At 41.9% G+C, this 11,075-nt stretch overlaps 1 pseudogene across 1 annotated transcript; it reads left to right on the top strand.

Annotated features, from left to right (window-relative positions):
• The first annotated feature begins 1,101 nt into the window (after positions 1-1,101).
• Positions 1,102-10,813, top strand: LOC311175450 (U6 snRNA-associated Sm-like protein LSm5; annotated as a pseudogene). The gene is made up of 3 exons: positions 1,102-1,146; positions 1,507-1,563; positions 10,478-10,813. The product of its transcript is annotated as a U6 snRNA-associated Sm-like protein LSm5 (transcript).
• The last annotated feature ends 262 nt before the right edge of the window (positions 10,814-11,075 follow it).

Below are 11,075 nucleotides of genomic sequence, written 5' to 3'. Positions count from 1 at the left end.
GAGTAGTGGGGAGACAGGAGAGGTCTGCTGCACCATGTGGGTAGCTCCCTGGCTGGGGATTGAACTCATGCCACAGTGGCTGGTGATAGCTTGGTAGCACTGAGACTTTAACCCCTGCACCACCAGGAAGGCCCTATCTCTCTTAAGTTCTGTTGTCTTATGTATCTTAGTGTTCCATCATTCAGTGCATATATACATAAGTTATTTTTTCTTAAATGTTGTATTAGAATCTTAACCATAATGTAGTGTTCTCTCTCTCTTATTACTTTTCTTAACTGGAAGTGCAATTAATCAGATATAAGTATCGCTGTTGATGTTTTGGGTTGCCATTTGCTGGATAACTGTCTTCCAGTCTTTCACTGCAAGTTTGTGGTTGTCTTCGTTGGTGAGTTTCATGCAAACAGCAGAAGGTTGAATATTGTTTTGAGATCTGTTCGGCCACTCCATCTCTTTGGACTGGTGAATAGAGGCCATTTATGTTTATGGTAATTATTGAGACATAAATGCTCATTGCTATTTTGTTATGTTTTTGGTTTTTTATTTTGATTTTTCTTGGCTTTTTTTTTTTTTTACTTTGGGGGGTTTCTTATTATATTTTGTTTAATTTTCATTTCCAATCTCTTATGTATTACTTTTACTATTTTTGGCTCGAGGTTTATACTGAGGTTAGTATATCATGGGCTGTTAATGTGACCGATCAGTCTGTCTGGTCTCCGGTTCTGATGGGCCACCTGGTGACTTTCCTCTTCCTCCTCCACCTCCCGCCTCTTTAGGCATTACTGGATACTGATTACAAATTCACGCTAATTCCTGGGGACTCAAAACATCGTTGTGGTCACTAGCCAGCTAGAAGCTTTTGAAAGTCAAACAATCAGTAGAATTTTATTTAACTCTTTATTATAATGGGTCCTGTGGGTGCAGGAATCTACTTTATAGTTGTCTCCCCAGTCCTGGAATTCGTAATTGGAGTAGACATACCAGCAACTGTCAGAATTACCACATTGACGCCCTGACCCATGGAGGGGGGCTATTATGTTAGGAAAAACCAAGTGGGTGGTACTTGAACTGCCTCTGTCTAAGAAAATAGTACATCCTGGGGGCATGGAAGAAATTGGTGCCACCATCAAGGACTTCAAAAATGCAGGGGTTGTGATTCTTCCAAGATCCATATTCAACTCACCTGCTTGGTCTGAGAAGAAAATAGATGGATCTTGAAGAATGACAGTGAAGCATTATCAGGTGGTGACTCCAGCGTGCTGCTGCCTTTCCAGCTGTAGTGTCATTGCTGGAATAAATCAACACATTGCTTGACATCTACTATATAGCTGCTGAGCCAGTGAATGCTTTTTTCTTGAGATTTGTTAGTAAAGACCATGAAACCCAGTTTATTTTCAGTTGGCAAGGCCAGCAGTACTTGCCACTGTCTTCTCTGGATCTATCAACTTTCCAGTCCAATTCTCATCTACTTCCCAGGACTTTGATGGTCTCTCTCTCTCTCTTACACAGGGCATCGTGCTGGTTCATTACACTGATGACATTCTACAGACTGGACCTGATGAACAGGTAAGACACTTGCCTGCCACAGGGTAGGAAACAAATCCCACAGAAATACAGAAGCTGTCCACTCTGGTGAAGATTCTAGCAGTCCAGGAATTTGGGGACAGGTTGAAATAGACTTTCCAAGGTGGAGCACATGTTGTTTCACCTGATACCGTCTGTAAATAAGCAAAAAAAAAAATTCTCAACTTGCAGCGAATGTGTTTGGATTTGGGAGGTGATACATACTGTGTTTGGGCAGGCTTCTCTGACATGCTTACCGAGTCACCTGAAAAATCTCCTAATTTTGAGGGAGGCCCTGAACAGAGAAATCTGTGCTCTGAATTGAGGCCCCCAGACCAGCTACTTGGGTGACCTGATCCATGGATCCAAGTTGCCCAAGCTTAGTGGCATATAGGGGTGCTGGGGTTTGGAGGGGCCCTTGAGAGACTCTGTTAGGTGGATGACAGCACAGACCACCAGAATTCTGGAGCCAATTCCTGTCAACTCTGTAGATTAACTGCTCTCCACTTAAGAGTAACTGAAAAACAACTTTTAACTTACTACCGGGTTTTCATAGAGGCTGAACTCTTGACCATGGACAAACAAATTAGCATGTGGTCCTAGCTACCCAGACTAGGTGTAATCTGTACTGTTGCCAATATCTCTCTTTAATTCTATTAGTAATTGCTTTTATATCTTGGTACTCCATCATGTGGTACATGTGCATTTATAAGTCTTCTATTTCCTTGTTGTATTAAGCCTTTAATCATAATGTAATGTCCATCTCTGTCTTTTATTACCTTTTAAACTGGAAATCTAATTTATCTGATGTATGTACAGCTAACATTTTTTGATTACTGTTTGCTTTTAGGATTGTCTTATAGCCTTTAAGCCTGTGCTTTTCTTTAGTAGTAAATTACTGTTAAAAGCAGAAGCTTCAACACTGTCGTATGATCCTTTCAGCTACTCAAAGTGTTTTAATTGTTGAATTCAAGCCACTTACTCCTCAGGTGATTATTGAAACATATATGCATATATTTACATGGGGAGGATTTTCATAGTTGGTCTTTTTTATGTTGTTTGGGTTTCATTTCCATTGTCTTATGTGTTATTTCTATTGATTTTTGTTTGAAGATATACTGAGGTCTATGTGATAGTCTATACTTAAAATATGTTGACTGGTTTGACCTCAAAACTCCTCCTGATGTTCCACATCAGTATCTGTTATGTCTAGATGAGATTTGTTGTGGTTTTACAAATCTGTCATTGTTTTAAAATTCAGTTTTGTTTGTAATACAAAAAAAAACAAAACAAAAAACAGTTCCTTTACTATTTTTTTTTTCCAGACTTTGGCCTGGTGGTGATGTATTCTTTTAAATTTTGTTTCCCTATAAAGTTCCTTATTCCTCCTTCAGTTACAAATGATAGTTTGACTAAATAAGATATTCTAGGTTAGAAATATGTAAAGGCCTTAGAGGAAAATATTGGTCCTCTAAGGCCTTTAAGTATTTCCAACCATTTTCTTTTTGCCTGCAGGGTTTCCACTGAGAGGTTTACAGAGAAATGTAGCTCCCTTTGCTCTGGATGCTTTCAGTATCCTTTCCTTGCCACTTGCTTTAGCAATTTGATTTCAATGTGCCCAGAGCTGTATCTGTTTGTTACTTTGTTAGGGGCTCGGGGCCACTTGGATTAGGATATCTGGTTTCTTTCACAGACTGTAGAGATTCTTGCCTATTATTTCTTTAAACAATTTTTCTTTGATTTTCTCTCTTTTCTGTTGGGACCCCCCCATGATACAGATATAATCTCTCTCTGTTTTTGAAAGATTTGTTTATTTATGCATACAAGAGCTGGAGTACAGGCCAGAGGTGTAGTGGTAAGAGGATTCACCAGAGACAGAGTGGGGAGCAGAACAGGTAGACTGAAATCCACTGCTAAGGGGAGCAGTGGTTGAGTCAGGAGAGGTCTGCTGCGCCCTGTGGGTAGTTCCCTGGCTGGGGATTGAACTCTTGGTGCTGTGGCTGTGGATAGCTTCATAGTGCTGTGCTTAACCCCTACACCACCAGGGAGGCCGTATACAGATATAATATCTCTTTAAATGCTCCCAAAGAGCTCTTACACTTTTTTTTTCTTTTTTTCCTTTGCCGGATTATTTGTGTGGTTTTCATCACCATCCATTCAAGTTCATTGCTTCTATCATGTACTGGGGTTTACCTAGTATCATGGCCCTCTATTATATTTTTTAGCTCAGATATGGTATTTTTTAAATACATCAATTCTGAAGTATTTTAATATTTTCTCTATCCTTATAATATTCCTGCCTTTGTTCATCTGCTGTTTTCTTATTCTGACAAGCAAAATTATTGAGACATCTCAAGATTTTTTTTGATCCATCATTTGTGGCATGTTCCAGTCTCACATTTTAGCTTTTATGGGTTGAAATAGAGAGATTTTCCCCCTTATCTTGATGCATTATCCTGGAGTTACATTTACAGGCTGCAGGACTGTACCCTCAGTTATTTCCCCAGGATACTTAGTTGCTTGTTGCTCCATAGACAAAAAAGCTCCTGTACCCCATCCACCTATGGACTAGTATCTGTACTTACATATAATTTGGTTGTAAATATGTGAAGGAGATGAGTCCAGTACTTTCCTCTTCTGTCATCCTGAAACTTGCCCGAGTCTCCAAATGGGAAAAAATTCTGTTCTTACATTTTGTCCAGAAGATGTGGCCAAAGGTACATGTCTATATTGTTTTGTGGACTGTGGCTAATGCTTTGGTTAAGTGGCAGAGAATTGGAAGGAATACAATTAAAAAGCTGGTGATGAGCAGTCTGAGGACACCTCCAAATAAGCACAGAGTGTGAAGATACGTATGTCCCATGTGAGTGGTCATGAAAGTCATCAAAGCTGACCTCAGCAGATGACTATTTTATTAGCCAGGTAGATGGAAGGTTTGTGGCTATCAGTCTCTTTCTCAGCCACTCTGATCATTATCCCAAGACTCATGCACAAAGCAGCTGTGCTGGAGCACATGAAGGCTACACATGGTTTTGGCATCATTTGCTTCTACTTTCCAAGGTTAGTCATCTTTAGTCACTGTTGTGGGGGAGGGGGGAGGAATTTGTCAGTAGCAGAGACCAATACTAAGTCCTGATTTGGTCCATTCCCCAGGGAATCATCCAGCTACTTGGAGACAGATTACATTAGGGATGGGTGGTAGCACTTTGTTTTTGTTGGGATAGATATTTACTCTGCATATGAGTTCCCTTCCCTAAATTTGCCTGCAATGCTTATGCCTAAAAGAACACCATGGGCCTACAGAATATCTCCCCTACTGACACAACAGTGAGTACATGGAGCTGGACTTTTAGACTCATCCTGTTATAGGACAGGAAGAGGGGCAGCCCAAAACCCCGCAAACCTGCCTATTCTAAATGGGTTCTGCCATCCGCCGCATCAACACAAAACATAGGAGACTTTAATGAAAAGGAACTTTAATAAAACTAGGAAACAATACAGCTAAGGCAAAGAATCTAGTTTCTAAATCAAGCACCCAAAGTTACCCATCCCCTCGTGGGTAAAAGTCCATCCAAATGGGATTGGCCCAGAGCAAGGCCCCAAAGCCTGCCACAAGTCTAAAGCATCTTCCAGTGGGGACCCACAGCAAAGGGTCAGAAACAAGCAGACAAGCCTGGAAAGAAAAGAGCAAAATCAACATCAAGATAAAAGCTGCCATTGTCACCTCCCCACAGGTCTCACCCACATCTGTGTCACCCTGTCCACGACCAAAAGACAAGCGCAGTTTCTTCACGTGTCTCTAGGCTCCATGCGCCTCCTCCAGGTCTCCTTCTGGCTCCATCCTGCTTCCTTCCTCAGTCTCTTCTGCAGCTTCTTCTCTCCCTGCTCAGCTCCACCCTCCCTTGGGTGGGGCAGGGAACCTCCCCCTTTCCTGGGGACCACCCTGTTGCAATCCCCCCTTTTAATTTTTATTCCACCATATCTATGGTGGCACAATCTCAGGGTGTAGTCTTAGGAGACAGTCTTTTTTTAGGGTTACAATGTGTGTAAGAGAAGCAACAATTAGTCAGCAGCATTGTCTATGAATGTCCATTATGACAGTTTTCCATTCTGAAAAATAGTCCATTATACAAGCCAAAAGAAAAAAAAATTGGAGTGTTAGCTAAAACAAGACAGCAAATATATCAAAATCACAGGGGAAAAAATCTTAAAATGGTTCAACTGATGTAAAACACGAATTTTCTCAACCTTGATCCCAAACTTTTAACAGCATAGCAAAAGTTTGCAAACTAAATCTACTTTTAAACCATTTTTCCTATTTTTGCATAAAATCACAGGGCAGAAAATAACTAACAGCAATTTTAGCTGGCTTTGTTGAAATACTCCACACAGGATCAGAGCGAACCGGTGGCATCCAGTCGATGTAGGCTTCAGGTACAAAGTTGGTCTCATCAGACTCCACCTGGGCTTTCCTCTTCTCGAGGGTACCAGGGACTTTTCGTTGGCCGGGTTGTCCAGTCCTGCCAATGGAGGCAAGCTTCCTCACCTTCTTTGGAGGTCTCTGGAACCCTACAAACAAGGCAAACAGGTTCTCCTCTTCTTGGTTCAGCTCTTTTTCAACTTTTTGGAAGAACTCCACACAAAGCCACACAAACTCACGTCCAATTTTTTTGTTAAAACAGACAAAATCCCTATGGAAGTTATGCAAAAACAGACTCTAAGATAAGTAGCAAAATTACTACCAGTATTTGTATGCCGTGTTGGTATCAAGGGGAGAGAAAATGTGACAAGTTAGCTTTGCTGGAAAAAAATTGCAACCTTGCTGCAGATCCTTGTTACTCAAAACAAAACAAAACAAAACAAAACAAAACAAAACAAAACAAAACAAAACAAAACAAAAACTTTGTGGATTCAGGACAGAATGCATAAAAAAAATTACCAGTATTATGTCAAAGAAACCTTAGTAAATGTCAGGTGTATTTCCAGGTCTATTCAGTCCTTTGTAGGAAAGTTTTTTTACTCTCAACAGTTCCATCAATAGGAATCTGTTGAGACCTTTTCTCCCTATATTTCCAGAAACAATTTCTGTAGATGTGAAACAATTGAATTATACAATATTACAAGGTGACAATCACCATTGACAATTTACATACATACCAGATACTGAGAGGTTTTTTTTCATACACATTTTAGAAAACTACTGTTAACATTTTGTGCATACCAAAGTTTTATCATTTTCCCAAGTGACAATGCTTCCCTTCCAGTTTTACTTAATTAGGTAAAAGCCAAATAGAACAAATTCATCTAATGCCTTTCCAGGAGGAAAGGGAGAAACTTCGTGGAGTGTCTCAGGAGCTCTATTGAGGTTCCACAAAATTTCCTTGCATCAGTCAAATGACAGGCTACCAAATTTGTACTTGAATTTAGATTTCTGGGAAGCTTTGCCATAAATATCAAAAAATTAACAGAAACAACAATATTCAATCTCTATGAAGGCACCGGCTTAGTTCAGTAGCACAATGTTGACAATTAAACCATAACTTTTTGTTTTTCTCATAACTGGAGACTCTTTTTTTTTTTTTTCCAACATCTATGGGCACCATGTATACCAATTTGTCGATCACTGGAGGTCAAGACGGTTAGACACAAGGACATACAGACAGACAACATATAGACACAAAGAGCTCTTTAGTTACCATTCATCACGCGTGGGATATCCCATACAACTGCAGTTTGTCTGATAGGCCAAAGTAACAATAAAAAAAACAAGCAGAAAAAAACTTCAAAGTAAAAAAAAAAAAAAGTTGATAGGAAATAACAAAATCAAGATTAAAAACCTTTCTATGAAAAAAAAAAAAACAACCTTTCTATGTAAAAAAAAAATACTGTCAGCATATGCATGATCCTAGATATTATTTCACATCTCCTAAACTTTGAAAGGAAGAGATTGGTTAGAGCATGTTAGTTTTTTTCTCAGAGACCAATACTAAGTCCTGATTTGGTCCATTCCCCAGGGAATCATCCAGCTACTTGGAGACAGATTACATTAGGGATGGGTGGTAGCACTTTGTTTTTATTGGGATAGATATTTACTCTGCATATGAGTTCCCTTCCCTAAATTTGCCTGCAATGCTTATGCCTAAAAGAACACCATGGGCCTACAGAATATCTCCCCTACTGACACAACAGTGAGTACATGGAGCTGGACTTTTAGACTCATCCCATGTGGACACGTGAGTTCCCCGTGGTGCTGAGCCAACAAGCAGAGATGAAGGCTATTGTACTCGCTGGGTGATTAATCTTAACAATTAAGGAGAAAATTGGTTGCTACTGCCCATTGGGAGTCACAAGAAGCCTGTCTGGGATGCAGAAGGTCTCCAAGGTGCTCCTTATTCCTTCCATTTCCTGAGTTTAAAATCAATGAAAACCTTTGACAACCCAATTCAGGAAGAACCTCCTGTGGCCCAAACGCTTCATGACTAAATGCTGGGGCCTCTTTACACAGAACAGAGCCAGGACTGTGGAGATGCAGAAGGAGTAGGAAGCGGATACTGGAGGAAGGAGCTATAAATACCAGCCATACTAGCTGCACAACTGATGACTAGTAATTATGAGTATTTCTTCCTGAGTTTGAATAAACAGACACACACGTGTGTATGTGTGTGTGTGTGTGTGTGTGTATCTCCCAAATATTTTAATTTTCTTCCCTTTCCCCTTATCATCTAGCATACGATGTGTACTTACCTGTTACTGGCAGAAAGGAGGGTGGGACTCAGCTGAGAGCACTTACCGACCAGCACCCCTAGCAGCTGAGGAAATAGACATTTCATTCCCAAATAGTCTCCAGCCCTAGTGCCACTTAGTTCCATTTGCATCCAATAACAACAGTTGAGAGCAGCTCCTGAGGGGTTCTATGGGCCTCTTTTCTTGGAAAACCTCACAGGAGGAATATTCAAGAAATGAATTTGCTCCTCCATGGCTACTACTGATCTTGAGATCACAACGAACACTCTTCACCTCCACATCCACGAGCGCTTCAGATGCTCTCCTCCTACCCTGGTGCCAGTGGCTTACATGCAAGAATGATCCAGATCCTTATCCCTTAGGGGTCATGTAGCAGCAGAAACAGCACAGGGCAGGATTTCTCTGACCCTATGCAGACGGGTAAGGGAGAGTCCTGGAGTCCTTGATGGCTTTTTCAGGCTTTTATTGGGATTTTACCAAGTAAACGGCAGGCAGGGGTGCCAGGGGGCTGGGAGCCTCCCAGCTCCCCGCAAATCTTCACTCTTCCTAGGCTCTCTGGCATTCTCTTGTGGCCTGGTTCTTTCTCTTCTGTTTCTCTTTCATTCTTTCATTCTCTTCTGCTGGTTCCATTCCATGATGCCGCCCTTATAAGCCCCATCTCAGCCCAGGTGAACCCACCTATGTATGCCCACACGCCACTCCAGGTGCCTGCCATCAGGCATGCGTCCAGGACCACAGGGCTCTATCATTAATTCTTTTTTTTTTTAAGATTTATTTATGCATACAAAAGCTGGGGTACAGGCCAGAGGTGTGGGGGGTGAGAGGATTCACCAGAGATGGATTGGGGAGCAGAATGGGCAGACTGACTGAAATACACTGCTGAGGGGAGCAGTGGGGGAGTCAGGAGAGGTCTGCTGTGTCCTGTGGGTAGCTCCCTGATGGGCCGGGGATTGAACTCGTGCTGCAGAGACTGCGAATTGCTTCATAGTGTGATGTTTAACCCTTTGCGCCACCAGGGAGGCCCAATATCCATCATTAATTCTCATGGCGGAAGGGCAGAAAAGCCTGAAAATCACTTACCCTACAGGTCTGAACTTAGTCACTGCCCTGCTCAGGCTACAGACTGCTTTGCTGCCTCTTTGTCATCAAATTGGGCAAAAGTAGACGAAGAGGCGCCCAGTAAATAACCAATACTTGTTCTTTCCTTTTTCATGACTTTGCTGGCACTCTGTCTCCTGATGAGCAGTCGAGGTCAGTTTCTCCTAAATGATGACTCACTCCCTTGTCTGATGGTCTCTATGTAGAGAACTTGAAATGACGGGACAGTAATTTAGTGTGAAGTTTAATGGAATCAGCAGTGGGGGGGGGTGTCTCCACGAAGCCTGTCTCTACCAGAGCAGTAGTAACATTGGACAATATTGTCAAAAATGACCATTTCAGAACTCTGCAAATTAACAAAGGGTGTATAAATTAACAAAAAACATTAAATCATGAAAAATGACTGACCCTTGGTCAAAAATGCTGGGGCCTGAGCCACTGTAACATGAGGCTCCTCCATTTTCCTTTCCCCTAACTGTGTAGTCTCCGTGCAGACCAGCAGTTCGCTGCTAGTGGGGGATGATTTAATCTGGAGCCTCAGGGATGAGCCCCCTGTCCAGGATCACTGTCCAAGGCCATTTCCATCTTTCTAGCAAATGATCAGAAAGTGGCCAAGATCGCAGGTGCCTTGGTCTGTGATGTTGTGCTTCCTCAGGAAAGCAAAAATGTCAGATATGCAGCAAATGGAGTCACCCCTGGGGCACTGACCAGGCCCCGCTACTCTGGGGATCTGGGAGAGCATGTTCAGGAAAGGTGCGAGGGAATTTCAAATTTCAAATTCAAAAAAATTTCAATTTTTTTTTACTTAAAACCATGCCAATTATGCTCTCTAGTCACAACAAAATTAAACTGCAAAACAACAGAGGGAAATTCAAATTACTGTGAAGTGAATGAAAACAACACTCATCTGCTTGTCCCCGGCTGGCCACGTGTTCCTGCACAAGCAGGCAGTGGAACCGCCCAGACGTTGGATGTGGCTCTTACCACACCAAAGGATAACAGAAGATATTTAAGCAAACCTCCAACCAACCATTGAATGACAACCAAGCTATGCTAACCTGCAGTGAACTTACAGGAACCTCGAAAAGCAGAAATCTTCGGACTGTATAAAGAAGACAGGATCCTGACTTCTGGCGTAGCCAAGGCGGCTAACATGACCACTGACCCATCACAGCTGCTTTCTCTGGAGCTTGTGGACCAAAGTATAGGATCAAGAATTCACACTGAAAAGTGATATAGAAATTGTTGGGACATGTCTAGGATTTGATAACTTTGTCAATATGGTACTGGAAGATGTCACTGCATTTGAAATCACACCAGAAGGAAGAGGAATTACTAAGTGAGATCAGATTTTGCTAAATGAAATAATATAACAATGCTGGTTCCTGGAGGAGAGGGACCTGAACTATGAATGGATTTCCTTGACTTATGCTAAATTCTGTTTTGTCTGAAAATGACAACAAAATAGAAAATTTGTTTTAACCTTTTAATGTTTGGATTCTGTGACGCTAAGTTTCCCGTTCAAGGAAAATGCTTTGAAAATACATTGAAAATGGGCCTCCCTGGTGGCGCAGCGGTTGAGCGCTGGGTTGCGAAGCTGCCGGCGACCTCTGCGGCGCTGGTTCGATCCCCGGCTGCTCCCGGGTCACCGGAGGAGGGTCCCACATGGCGCA

This window comes from Talpa europaea (genome assembly GCF_964194135.1).
Source record: "Talpa europaea genome assembly, chromosome: 8".
In the NCBI taxonomy this organism is placed as follows: Eukaryota; Metazoa; Chordata; class Mammalia; order Eulipotyphla; family Talpidae; genus Talpa; species Talpa europaea.
The sequence above is the reverse complement of the archived record's forward strand: the minus strand, read 5'-3'. Positions and strand labels throughout refer to the sequence as shown.